This window comes from Triturus cristatus, chromosome 6, assembly GCF_964204655.1.
Source record: "Triturus cristatus chromosome 6, aTriCri1.1, whole genome shotgun sequence".
NCBI classification, from domain to species: Eukaryota; Metazoa; Chordata; class Amphibia; order Caudata; family Salamandridae; genus Triturus; species Triturus cristatus.
Genome location: NC_140589.1, coordinates 966,456,187 through 966,471,737, shown reverse-complemented (window position 1 = coordinate 966,471,737; position 15,551 = coordinate 966,456,187).

Sequence of the window (15,551 nt, the reverse complement as noted above, 5' to 3'; positions counted from 1 at the left end):
TTTCAACAGAAAATCGATTTTTTGGACTGTAGAAAAATTGATTCAAAATGTCATTTCGATTATGCCTCATGTTGAATAAACACTTTTTAAAGCCTCAATGTGACCCAAAATTGCTATTTTTACAGACTTTTTCTCCTTCTCAGAAGCTTGTATTTTGACCAATTTCAGGCATTAAAATGACTCTAAACACACTTATTTTAGTTCCAAAAGTGATAATTCACATGCAATAGTCATTTACAGTCAAAAAATTAAACATTAAAAAAGTTACCATTTCTGTCCATCTGGAGAAAGTTCGACAGGTCACGGGTCATCGTTTTTCATCAGAAACTGATTTTTTGGACTGTAGAAAAATTTATTCAAATGTCATTTGGATTGTGCCTCATGTTGAAAAACTACTTTTTGAAGCCTCAATGTCTCCAAAATTGCCATTTTTACAGACTTTTTCTCCCACTCAGAAGCTTCTATTTCAACCAATTTCAGGCATTAAAATGACTCTAAACACACCTATTTTAGTTCCAAAAGTGATAATTCACATGCAATAGTCATTTACAGTCAAAGAATTAAACATTAAAAAAGTTACCATTTCTGTCCATCTGGAGAAAGTTCGACAGGTCACGGGTCATCGTTTTTCATCAGAAAATAGATTTTTGGACTGTAGAAAAATGTATTCAAAATGTTATTTGGATTATGCCTCATTTTGAATAACTACTTTTTAAAGCCTCAATGTCACCAAAATTGCAATTTTTACAGACTTTTTCTCCTTCTCAGAAGCTTGTATTTCGACCAATTTCAGGCATTAAAATGACTCTAAACACACTTATTTTAGTTCCAAAAGTAATAATTCACATGCAATAGTCATTTACAGTCAAAAAATTAATCATTAAAAAATTACCTTTTCTGACCATCGGGAGAAAGTTCGACAGGTCATGGGTCATCGTTTTTAATTAGAAAATAGTTTTTTCGGACTATAGATAAATTGATTCAAAATGTCATTTGGATTGTGCCTCATGTTGAATAACTACTTTTTAAAGCCTCAATGTCACCAAAATTGCAATTTTTACAGACTTTTTCTCCTTCTCAGAAGCTTGTATTTCGACCAATTTCAGGCATTAAAATGACTCTAAACACACTTATTTTATTTCCAAAAGAGATAATTCACATGCAAAAGTCATTTACAGTCCAAAAATTAAATATAAAAAAATTACCATTTCTGACCATCTGGAGAAAGTTTGACAGGTCACGGGTCATCGATTTTCATCAGAAATTGATTTTTTGGACTGTAGAAAAATTTATTCAAAATGTCATTTGGATTGTGCCTCATGTTGAATAACTACTTTTTAAAGCCTCAATGTCACCAAAATTGCCATTTTTACAGACTTTTTCTCCTACTCAGAAGCTTCTATTTCGACCATTTTCAGGCATTAAAGTGACTCTAAACACACTTATTTTAGTTCCAATAGTGAGAATTCACATGCAATAGTAATTTACAGTCAAAAAATTAAACATAAAAAAATTACCATTTCAGACCATCTGGAGAAAGTTCGACAGGTCACGGGTCATCGTTTTTAATCAGAAATTGATTTTTCGGACTATAGAAAAATTTATTCAAAATGTCATTTGGATTGTGCCTCATGTTGAATAACCACTTTTTAAAGCCTCAATGTGACCCAAAATTGCCATTTTTACAGACTTTTTCTTCTTCTCAGAAGCTTGTATTTCGACCAATTTCAGGCATTAAAATGACTCTAAACACACTTATTTTAGTTCCAAAAGTGATAATTCACATGCAATAGTCATTTACAGTCAAAAAATTAAACATTAAAAAATTACTATTTCTGACCATCTGGAGAAAGTTCGACAGGTCAAGGGTCATCGTTTTTAATCAGAAATTGATTTTTTGGACTGTAGATAAATTGATTCAAAATGTCATTTGGATTGTGCCTCATGTTGAATAACTACTTTTTAAAGCCTCAATGTCACCAAAACTGCCATTTTTACAGACTTTTTCTAACACTCAGTAGCTTCTATTTCGACCAATTTCAGGCATTAAAATGACTCTAAACACACTTATTTTAGTTCCAAAAGTGATAATTCACATGCAATAGTCATTTACAGTCAACAAATTAAACAGTAGAAAATTACCTTTTCTGACTATCTGGAGAAAGTTTGACAGGTCACGGGTAATTGCTTTTCATCAGAAATTTATTATCTGGACTGTAGAAAACTTTATTCAAAATGCCATTTGGATTGTGCCTCATGTTGAATAACTACTTTTTGAAGCCTCAATGTCTCCAAAATTGCCATTTTTACAGACTTTTTCTCCTTCTCAGAAGCTTGTATTTCGACCAATTTCAGGCATTAAAATGATTCTAAACACACTTATTTCAGTTCCAAAAGTAATAATTCACATGCAATAGTCATTTACAGTCAAAAAATTAATCATTAAAAAATTACCTTTTCTGACCATTTGGAGAAAGTTCGACAGGTCACGGGTCATCGTTTTAAATTAGAAAATTGTTTTTTTGGACTATAGATAAATTGATTCAAAATGTCATTTGGATTGTGCCTCATGTTGAATAACTACTTTTTAAAGCCTCAATGTCTCCAAAATTGCCATTTTTACAGACTTTTTCTCCTTCTCAGAAGCTTGTATTTCGACCAATTTCAGGCATTAAAATGACTCTAAACACACTTATTTTAGTTCCAAAAGTGATAATTCACATGTAATAGTCATTTACAGTCAACAAATTAAACAGTAAAAAATTACCTTTTCTGACTATCTGGAGAAAGTTCGACAGGTCACGGGTCATCGATTTTCATCAGAAATTGATTTTTTGGACTGTAGAAAAATTTATTCAAAATGTCATTTGGATTGTGCCTCATGTTGAATAACTACTTTTTAAAGCCTCAATGTCACCAAAATTGCCATTTTTACAGACTTTTTCTCCTACTCAGAAGCTTCTATTTCGACCATTTTCAGGCATTAAAGTGACTCTAAACACACTTATTTTAGTTCCAATAGTGAGAATTCACATGCAATAGTAATTTACAGTCAAAAAATTAAACATAAAAAAATTACCATTTCAGACCATCTGGAGAAAGTTCGACAGGTCACGGGTCATCGTTTTTAATCAGAAATTGATTTTTCGGACTATAGAAAAATTTATTCAAAATGTCATTTGGATTGTGCCTCATGTTGAATAACCACTTTTTAAAGCCTCAATGTGACCCAAAATTGCCATTTTTACAGACTTTTTCTTCTTCTCAGAAGCTTGTATTTCGACCAATTTCAGGCATTAAAATGACTCTAAACACACTTATTTTAGTTCCAAAAGTGATAATTCACATGCAATAGTCATTTACAGTCAAAAAATTAAACATTAAAAAATTACTATTTCTGACCATCTGGAGAAAGTTCGACAGGTCAAGGGTCATCGTTTTTAATCAGAAATTGATTTTTTGGACTGTAGATAAATTGATTCAAAATGTCATTTGGATTGTGCCTCATGTTGAATAACTACTTTTTAAAGCCTCAATGTCACCAAAACTGCCATTTTTACAGACTTTTTCTAACACTCAGTAGCTTCTATTTCGACCAATTTCAGGCATTAAAATGACTCTAAACACACTTATTTTAGTTCCAAAAGTGATAATTCACATGCAATAGTCATTTACAGTCAACAAATTAAACAGTAGAAAATTACCTTTTCTGACTATCTGGAGAAAGTTTGACAGGTCACGGGTAATTGCTTTTCATCAGAAATTTATTATCTGGACTGTAGAAAACTTTATTCAAAATGCCATTTGGATTGTGCCTCATGTTGAATAACTACTTTTTGAAGCCTCAATGTCTCCAAAATTGCCATTTTTACAGACTTTTTTTCCTTCTCAGAAGCTTGTATTTCAACCAATTTCAGGCATTAAAGTGACTCTAAACACACTTATTTTAGTTCCAAAAGTGATAATTCACATGCAATAGTCATTTACAGTCAAAAAATTAAACATTAAAAAATTACCATTTCTGACCATCTGGAGAAAGTTCGACAGGTGGGTCATCGTTTTTCATCAGAAATAGGTTTTTTGGACTGTAGAAAAATGTATTCAAAATGTCATTTGGATTGTGCCTCATGTTGAATAACTACTTTTTAAAGCCTCAATGTCACCAAAATTGCCATTTTTACAGACTTTTTCTCCTACTCAGAAGCTTCTATTTCGACCATTTTCAGGCATTAAAATGACTCTAAACACACTTAGGTGCCAATTACGATCCGGTAAAAAAATTCCCCGTGCGACTCGTATCCGGTCTTTTTACCGTACGAATCGTACAAGTGCCGTACGAACTGGCAATCACGATTCGCATGGTAAAAAGTCCATACGAACCGCATCGGGAATGATTTCCCACACGTCCTCGGGTCGGAAAATGTGTCCGACACGTCCTCGGACGATTTACCGTACAAACGTGAAAAGTGAAGTCCGACCGAGGAATCACGATCCCACCCGTGCGTCCGATCTCACAACCGTATGGAAAAAACACCATCCGCACCAAACTCCCATTGCAACCATGGAGACATGTGCCCGCATACGCGCCTAACACTTCCCCCAGCACCCATACGTTCGAGTCGTACTCCCCGTGAATGTACACCCCCCCCTGTATGTACACCCGTGTACATGTCGAACCCCCACCCGTGTATGTACACCCCTGTACGTTCGAGTCGTACCCCCACCCCTGTACGTGTCGTACCACCGTCTATGTACACCCCTGTACGTTCGAGTCGTACCCCCACCCCTGTACGTGTCGTACCACCGTCTATGTACACCCCAGTACGTTCGAGTCATACCCCCACCCCTGTACGTGTCGTACCACCGTCTATGTACACCCCTGTACGTTTGAGTCGTACCCCCACCCCTGTACGTGTCGTACCACCGTCTATGTACACCCCCCCACCCCTGTATGTGTCGTACCACCGTCTATGTACACCCCCCCACCCCTGTACGTGTCGTACCACCGTCAATGTACACCCCTGTACGTTCAAGTCGTACCCCCACCCCTGTACATGTCGTATCACCGTCTATGTACACCCCAGTACGTTCGAGTCGTACCCCTTCCCCTGTACATGTCGTACCACCGTCTATGTACACCCCCCACCCCTGTACGTGTCGTACTACCGTCAATGTACACCCCTGTACGTTCGAGTCGTACCCCCACCCCTGTACGTGTCGTACCACCGTCTATGTACACCCCAGTACGTTCGAGTCGTACCCCCACCCCTGTACGTGTCGTACCACCGTCTATGTACACCCCAGTACGTTCGTCATACCCCCACCCCTGTACGTGTCGTACCACCGTCTATGTACACCCCCCCACCCCTGTACGTGTCGTACCACCGTCTATGTACACCCCCCCACCCCTGTACGTGTCGTACCACCGTGTATGTACACCCCCCACCCCTGTACGTGTCGTACCACCGTCTATTTACACCCCCCCACCCCTGTACGTGTCGTACCACCGTCTATGTACACCCCCCCACCCCTGTACGTGTCGTACCACCGTCTATGTACACCCCCCCCACCCCTGTACGTGTCGTACCACCATCAATGTACACCCCTGTACTTTCGAGTCGTACCCCCACCCCTGTACGTGTCGTACCACCGTCTATGTACACCCCAGTACGTTCGAGTCATACCCCCACCCCTGTACGTGTCGTACCACCGTCTATGTACACCCCCCCACCCCTGTACGTGTCGTACCACCGTCTATGTATACCCCCCCACCCCTGTACGTGTCGTACCACCGTCTATGTACACCCCCCCACCCCTGTACGTGTCGTACCACCGTCTAGGTACACCCCCCCACCCCTGTACGTGTCGTACCACCGTCAATGTACACCCCAGTACGTTCCAGTCGCACCCCCAACACAACCTCCTAAGTACGGAGCGCACCCCAGGCCCCAACATCACTACCGCATGTACGAGTCGTACCAAGCCACACACAAGGACAGCACCGTACAACCAAATGGCCCACGTACACACTGTACACACGCTCAAAACGCACGTACACAACCAGGACAAAACAAAACAACACAAGAATACACTATTCGAATGGCACAAAGCCACTAAACATGGCCAACAAACACTAAAAAAACACATACACTCACCTGCAACTGCCAAAAACAAACAGAGGCCCTAAACACCACCACTCCTTATAACACACCCACCCAAACTTCAAACACAGCCACACCCACCAATGGACCAATAAAAAGGGCCCACACACACAAACCATGAGCCTTTGCAACAGACTCACTGCTGCCAGACACCACAGGACCATACTACAAGCTTCACCACACCTTACACTTGCACACCTTCACACAACCACCTTCACAAACACCCCCTCATCACATTCACACACACACCTGCACAACCACACCCACACACCCACAACCATCCACACACCCCTCCCACCATCCACACCCCCCCCACCATCCACACCCACACCCCTCACCATGCCCACTACCAAGAATCCAAAGTTCAGTAACCGAGAGTTGGAGGTTCTTGTCGATGAAATCCTCAGAGTCGAGCCACAGCTCTTTGGAACATTGGTCAGAAACACCAGCATGGCAGCTAAAATAGCCATGTGGCAGACCATTTTTGATGCTGTGAATGCTGTTGGGGACACCAGAAGGACCAGGCAGGAATGCCAATCCAGGTGGTATGATCTGCGGAGGAGGGTCCGAGCCAAGATGCAGGAGGAACACAACCAGGCCAACGCCACTGGAGGAGGGCCCTCCCGCAGACCCGTACACTACCAGCCCTGGGAGGAGAGGGTGATGGCCATACTGCCGGTGGAGGCAGTGGACGGATTAGAAGGACTCCGAGACCCGGGTGAGTACACAAACAACGCATCTCACATGGGGGGAACGTCATCCACAACCAAAATCACTAACAGGCACGCAACCACCCCAAGCTATCGCATGACTCAACCACACTCCATGAACACGCACATGCCACTGGCGCCACCATGCCCCATGCACCCAGCTGGACAATGTCAAGTCACAGGCCACAGAAGACACCAACATATGACACGGTAACCCGGATGGCGGGAGGGTGGGCCCCAAAAATCACATAGTGCAACTCAGAAGCAGACAACAATGCCCTCTGCCCAAATGGCCTAGGTCACAGCCAGACAAACACTGTGTCCCCACACAAGAAAGACTCGCCAGCAAATGGCGGACGCCTTGCATCAACACATGGGGGTGAAGGCACTGTTTTGCACATGACAGCAGCTGATGAACAGCCAACATTGTGAAAGAGTGGCAGCACACACCACCACAGCAGCAGCGCACACACAGACACTACACCCAATGGGTGCCTGGAGATCAGAAACAAACTCACTTCAACAAGCCAAGGGCCATTCAAAGATCTGCTAACAGTGTGTGCCCAGGAAGCTGGCCTGAGGTGACAGAGGGTGACACACAGAGGGAGGGAAAGGGGGACAGAGAAGGAGGGAGAGGGGGACAGAGAGGGAGGGAGACACAGGAAGATGGACAGAGGGAGGAGGCTGACACAGAGAGGGAGGGAGAGGGGGACAGAGAGGGAGGGAGAGGGGGACAGAGAGGGAGGGAGAGGGGGACAGAGAGGGAGGGAGACACAGGGACACGGACAGAGGGAGGAGGCTGACACACGGAGGGAGGGAGAGGGGGACAGAGAGGGAGGAGAGGGGGACAGAGAGGGAGGGAGACACAGGGACACGGACAGAGGGAGGAGGCTGACACACGGAGGGAGGGAGAGGGGGACATAGAGGGAGGGAGAGGGGGACAGAGAGGGAGGGAGAGGGGGACAGAGAGGGAGGGAGAGGGGGACAGAGAGGGAGGAAGAGGGGGACAGAGAGGGAGGAAGAGGGGGACAGAGAGGGAGCGAGACACAGGGAGAGCAAATCAGCCATGTGGCGTGTGCGAATGTCTGCTCGTCAGCAGGTAGACTGCGTGCATGTAGACAAGGGTGGCCAGTGCCAGAACCCCCCCTCTTCCCCATGGCAAAACACAGGGTCATGTCACAACCTGTTCACGAACACAACGACAGCTACCTGCATTATATAAGTGTGTGGATCCACTCCATGTGCACATGTACAGTGCTACACGGAAGGCGCCAATGCATGGCTCGCCACACCTGCCCACTCCACTGCTGACTGCAGTCACACTTGACGCAGCAAGTAAGACCGTGCCACACATAGTTAAAGGGGCCAAAGTGGTGCCCAAGGGACACATCCATGCACAAGTGCACTGTGAGTGGAATGCAAGACAGATCCTAATTCCAAGAGGAAATGTGCCAACTTTGAAACTGATGAAACATGGATGTTGCATGGACCAAAATTAACATTGTCTCTCTCACACACAGGTCAACGTCGTGGTTCACCCCCCAACACTGGGGGGGAAGACTCACAGGACCCGGATCTGCAGGAGCCCGATCCCACCGGCAGCGGCCACTCTCACCACTCTGTGGACGACCCCGACCGACCTGGCCCCTCTGGCGTCCAACCACCTGCAGCACCTGCGTCAGGTACAACTGTGCCAACCACCACCCCCACTCCTGCCACATCCCAGGAGACACCCAGGATCCCTGCCCCAACACCACAATGCAGCCAGGCTGGCCAGGAGGGACACGGTGTCCCGGGCACCCAGGAGGAGGCAGGCGACAACGCCAATGCCACCCCTCAGGGGTCCCGGAGACCCGATGTGCCCACAAGGGAAGGCCAGGTGCAAGTGGGCAGGGGTGGTGGGAGTGGAGGACGGCGGAGGCGCGAGCCTGACCAGTTGGCTGGGGAACCTGTATTTGCCCATGTCCGTAACATCATGGACACATACCGGCAGGACACCACAGGCATGGCCCAGGTTGTGTCCACCCTCAATGAGATCAAGGGGACCCTCGATGAGATAAAGACCCAGCAGGCCCAGCAACATGCCTGTCTACTGCAACACCAACGGAGGATGGAGGACAGACAGGCTGAGCAAGTGACGGTGTTCCAGGGGATTCACGATACACTCCGTCGGATGGCCGACAACATGGCCGACCCTCCCTGTGCCAGAAGGCGGAGAACATCACCACCCACAGGGAGGGATCAGGAGGAGGAGGAGGAAACATCCGATGGAGCATCCCAGACGTCGTCACGGCCTGCTTCTGAGGGTCCCTGCAGGAGGGCGGGTCGTCCACGGAAAAGACCGTGAGGGTCGGCGCAACATCACCATCTCCCAGGACACCTGGCCTGGCACCTGGCCCACTGGAGCAACAGCATCACAGCATCAAGAGACATTCTCTGCCACATGGCCCTGCTGGTCACTGTCTGACCAATGTTGACAAAGACTGTGGCATGGACTATGAGGATTTCCAATGGCAAGGACACCAACTCCCCTACTGAACTTTGGATTCCAAACTCCCGGAAAGCCCCTCACTTCAACCCCCCCCCCCCCCCCCCCAAAATAATAAATCACACTATGAAGAGAAGATGCCTGCTGGTTGCATTATTACCTTACATGTGTGTTGTAAAGTCTAAACATGCCTGAGTTCTCTTTTGACTTCAACCATCCACACCCTGGGGCCTGAGTCTGGCACAGGACACACGGGTCACAGTGTATTAGGCAAGACAGACATGGAGCACCATACACACCCGTGATGGGCCCAACCAGCTGAGGGGGTGGCCGCACAACCGTGCTGACAGACACATTGAGTACAGCAACAGTCATGCGCAGAGGTCAGGGATCATGTGGAGTGTCCTGGGGGGCACCCAGGTATGTGTAGACAGGTGGCAGAACCATGTCCTGCAAGCTTGAGTCCGGTGGATGCAGAGAATGGGGGCCTGGCCAACGTTGGATGCATGGGGATGGCATATGTCACAATACCCACACAGTCATGGACATCTTGCCCACTACACAGTCTCAGCCCCCACACACAGCTTGCATCTTGCTACTCGACACATTGACACATAGCCACAATCAGGGAATACCATGCCAGACATGCTGGATGCACCGTGGCAACACACCAGCATTGAGTGAGAAGAGGCACCTTGGAGGCATAGGGACACCTTTATTAGTCATGTTTTCGGGAGTGCAGAGGCAACTTGAAGTACACATGAACACATCTTGTGGAGTAACATGTGGGTCCAACACTGGCACCCCCCTTCTGCAGCACAAATGCGTGTTAGCCATGGAACTGGCACACAAGTGTCGGCTAACAGCTAAACACCCACAGCTGCTCACGTCGAGCCTGCCATACACCATAGATCCGCTGATGTGGAAGTCCCACACCATGTCAAGCCAATGCTAACCGTATGTGTCCGAGGGCAGTGTCACACACATTGATGCCATCATCACAATCCACTATCCCATCACTGATGACTGTCAACCAGTCAGACCATCTATTCAGGTGTACACAGCTGCATGTCGTGTCCCATGGTGATGCTACATGGCTGCAGAGGAACCAAACATCGACAGGGGCAGTGTGCATACATCGTGAACAATTGCCACACCCAATACACCCCTGATGCATCCCTTACCCTATGGAGACTTCCAAACGTGTCCGTGCCTGTAACGCTGAGTCAGCCCACGATGACGTGTCCATGAGGAATAGCAGTGCCACAACAATGCAACCAGCAGACGGCATGCGCAAGTACCTGGGGAAGAGAGACACACAAGAAGTCAGCCACAAAAAACACAGCCACTTGCATGTGCATGTACTCGACACATGTAAGGATGACAACATGCTAGGTCACAATTATGACTGGGGAAATACAACTATCACTGCCACCATCACTCCAGTGACACACCCACACACACCTCTGACTCACGTGCCATACATGCAGGTGGACACACACATCACAACACATGCCACACGGGGACAAATGCGTGCACACTCAGACACTGGTACTCACCACTAAGCAAAGAAGTCGCGTATGAGCCGAGTCCGGATGTCCTCCTGCGGCTCCACATCCTCCACATCACTAGCCCCATTGCCAAGGCCTTCGTCCTCCACGGGTGGATGGTCCTCGTCATGTTGATCCAGGATGAGTGGCACAGCTTTCTCAACTGCCATGTTGTGCAGCATACAGCAGACCATGAAGATTTTGCAGACCTTCGCAGGGGCATATGGGAGGGCGCTGCCGGTCTTGTGGAGGCACCGAAAGCCGCTCTTCAGCAGGCCAAACGTCCTCTCTATCACTCGCCTTGTCCGGCCATGGGCGGTGTTGTAGCGGAGCTGGACCGGCGTGATGGGGTTGCGGAGAGGTGTGAGCAGCCATGGCATGTTGGGATAGCCAGCGTCCCCTACATGGGAAGCACATGGACATCGTTAGAACTGGTGAAGCGGTCGTGCTGGTAGGCTATGCAAACTACAGGACAGACAGACTGTACCCACCAACAACACATGCTCTTTCGTTGCGCAGCTGCATCATCATTTCAGGCATCCTGCTACACCTCATGATGTAGGCATCGTGTGCTGATCCTGGAAAACGAGCACAGACATGTGAAATCAACATGTTGGACTGACACACCACAAGGGCATTGATGGAGTGGTAGTGCTTCCGATTGCGGTACGCTACCTCCCGTGCATGTGGTGGTACCAAAGCTACATGTGTCCCATCTATGGACCCAATGACATGTGGCATCCCTCCCAGGGCATAGAATCCACGCTTGACCACAGTCAACTGTTCAGGGGTTGGGAACTTGATGAAGTCATCCAGGTGAATCAACATGGCCTCTAAGAAATCATGCAGCACACGGCAGAACATGCTCTGGGACATGCCACCAACATGAGCTATGGTATATTGAAAGGTACCCGTGGCAAGAAAATGTAGGGCAGCCATTACCTTCAGCTGGGGTGTCAGTGCCGTAGGATACCTGTGCTGCGGTTGCAGGTGTGGTGCCAGTCTCGCCGTCAACTCCAGAATCAACGGTTGGGGGAAGCGGTAGCAACGGATGCTGTCATTCTCCCGCATGTCAGCCAAGTCCGGAATTGGTCGGGCAAGAGGCGGCGCTCTGCAGTAAATGGGAAGTGTCAAGGAAGAGTGAGTGCACTACGACAACAATTCATATGTACTGAGCACATGTTAATCTGTCAATACACATATGCTACATAGGGAGTCAGGTATGTGCAACATGCCCAGGACACGTATGGCTGCCAGGTGACACTCCTACCAAGACCCAGCTACACACGGAGATTCTGAACCTCCACATGCCATGGCATGGGAATAGCTGTGTCCCAGTGTAAGTGAACAGCCAGACGCAAGACAGGAGTGACATACGCCCACACATGTGCAGAAGTAGGATGCCGATTGCAGAGACTGGTAGCGGAACACTAGAGCCACAGGTCACATGACATTACACTAGGACAGCCCACACACCTTGCCATGAAGGTGCACATGTCATGACTCACCACACAATCATTCTGAGGATGCAGACATGTCCTTGTCACGCTACTCCGTGTCCCATGCATACATGTGCACCTCACATCCGATACCACATGTGGCATGGTGTGCGGAACACTGTGCAATGTCCATCTACACACAGACACATGTTGGTTGCTGCAACAGCTGCAGCTTTTGAGGGTGCTCCAACATCAACCTGATGGGAAGCCCCCACACATACATGACATAGTCACATTGTGAACCGTGGGTAGTGTCAAGGCAGGTGTGGTAACCCCTGTACCGGGCATCAGGGGACACTTCCGTGTGTTGGTGTCCGTGCCATGCCAGTGACGCTCACCCCAAGTGTGCAGTACGACATGCACACATGTCAAAGGAGTCAAGGGCATGCCTGGCACACATTGCACCGTCACACAGTACACCTGTACACATCTCATCATACATCTCGTGCCTTCTCCACTCAGGAGTAATGTTCCACATCACAGCCTGTCACACCTGTGCCCCACACATGTAGTAATGCACAGACGATGCCTTGATGTCCATTCCTGGACAAGTATGTCCATCCATGGACAAGTATGTCCGCCCTATTCCTACCCGTGTGCCGCCTATCACCACTGTGATGTGTGAAAACCGCCGTACTGCTGCTAAGAGGGCCTGTGTACGTTCCCAAATCACTATGGGAGTGCTGCCGTATGTGTACCCATCGTGATGGCGAGCGTACATGCATTTGTACGGTCCGTACCACTACGAGTACGCATACGCAAGAACACCCATAGTGGTAGGGCCGTACGCACGCATGTACGCTCACTATCACTATGGGTGTCCTCGCGTATGCGTACTCGTAGGTGTACGGGCCGTACACACGCATGTACGCTCACTATCACTATGGGTGTCCTCGCGTATGCGTACTCGTAGGTGTACGGGCCGTACACACGCATGTACGCTCACTATCACTATGGGTGTCCTCGCGTATGCGTACTCGTAGGTGTACAGGCCGTACACACACATGTACGCTCACTATCACTATGGGTGTCCTCGCGTATGTGTACTCGTAGTGCTACGGGCCGTACACACGCATGTACGCTCACTATCACTATAGGTCTCCTCGCGTATGCGTACTCATAGTGATAGTGAGCGTACATGCGTGTGTACGGCCCGTACCACTACGAGTACGCATACGCGAGGACACCCATAGTGTTAGTGAACGTAGGCACGCGTGTACGGGCCGTTGCAATGCATTTGGGGTGCCCTAGGGCCCTGGAACGCACCGTACCTGTGTGTGACGCTCCAAATTACATAGGGGACACATGAGGGACAAGTATTAAGGCCTACATGCATGCTGGTTGTCATGGAGACCAAGTTCAAATTTTGACATTGTTCTGGAAGGTGCACAGCAGAAGTCAGTTAGAATTCTTCTACTTTGTTGCAATGTGTTGGTGGGGCTGACATGCAGGAGAATGAAACAGATTGAGAACCCACAGACTGCTAGGTTTGAAGGGATTGGAGGAAACATAGGATGCAAATGTGAGTGACCAATCACTCTGTACTCCTGTGCATGAGATGGGCCAGCAAGGCAGATATAAGGCAGCCAGGTCCCATGAGGGAGCACTTGCCTGCACATCTCTGTATTCCACGACCCAGCTGCTTCTACTGATTCCCTGGAACCATGTCAAGGGCTGTGGAGAGGTCACAGCCATTCACCCTGGAGGAGAACATGACTTTGGTGGATGTGATCCTCCCACGGTACCCCATGCTGTATGGTTGACCAGGTTATCAGGTGAGTGCAGTGTCCACTGCCACAGACTGTGTCCCTTTTTTGTGACTGTGATTTCTGCCATTGTGTCCAGGTGTGACACACATGCCATGTACTGTAGGGGGGGTCCCAAGGGGGGGGAATGCCTGATGTCTCCCAGCAGTGCCCTGAGACAGGAGGGGTGGGGGCAGAGTCCTCCCAGCAGTGCCCTGAGACAGGAGGGGTGGGGGCAGAGTCCTCCCAGCAGTGCCCTGAGACAGGAGGGGTGGGGGCAGAGTCCTCCCAGCAGTGCCCTGAGACAGGAGGGGTGGGTGTGATGCACAGTGTGAGCCTGGATCTTTGATTGTGTCGTTGCCCTCATTCCACCTGTGTCCTTTCAATGGCACGTACTGCTTTTGCCCTTCCCCAGAGGATCATGTCCCTATGACAAAGGTGCAATGCGTTGGATGCATACTAGGCCTTGTTGTAAACAGTGAATGTGTTCTAATCTGTGTCCCTGTGACATGTGCCAGGTGTATTGATGTAGTGTCACTTGTCCATCCTCACAGGTAGACGCCTCTGCCAAGGAGCAGATATGGCTGGACGCCGTCAGCGCCGTGAGGAGTGCGGAAGGTCGGAGGCGGCGCATGTCCCCGGTGAGGAAACGCTGGCAGGATATCCGGTGCTGGACGCGGAGGATCGCACGGGTCCTGCTGGGGGACTCACCTGAGAGCCACAAGAACCGCGGACGCCGCCGTCTCTCCCACATCCAGAAACGTGTGCTGGCGGTGGTCTTTCCTGACTTGGACAGGCGCCTACAGGAGATGCAGCAGCCGGAAGGGGGTAGGTACATGTGTGTGTTTGTTGTGTTTCACCAGCATTTGTAAGTGCACTGTTCCATGGATACACTTCCATGGTTTATGGTGCTGTGCAGATCCTATTCCCCACAGTATTGCAGTGCTCTCCTGCCTCCCTTCCCCTCCTTGCAATGTGTTCCCTGGTCTGTGTGTAGTCGCTCCATCACAAGGTCATGTAGCCTGACACCTTCTACAAGTGTACAATGCCTGCAGCATCATGTGTGGGGGTGGTGTGTAACAGGATTTGGGACCTTGCCTGTGCCCTGTCCAGTTCTGAACTTGTGGGTTCCATGTCAGTTGGCACTAATGCTGACTCCAGACATGGGAGTTAGTCTCTCAAGTGTGAGGCCTTCCAGCACGCATGTCCTATGTGGTGGCCTGTGACATAATGTGCATGATAGTGCGTTACGCATAGTGCAGGGGTGTTGCAGTCATTCCCATTCAGGAGCATGGAGTTGTGTGGCCACTACTGTCCCCAGGGGCATATTTTCCTAGGTATCATGTGTGTAATCCGAATATGTCGACAATCTCTGTGACTACAGCATAGGTTGTGCTC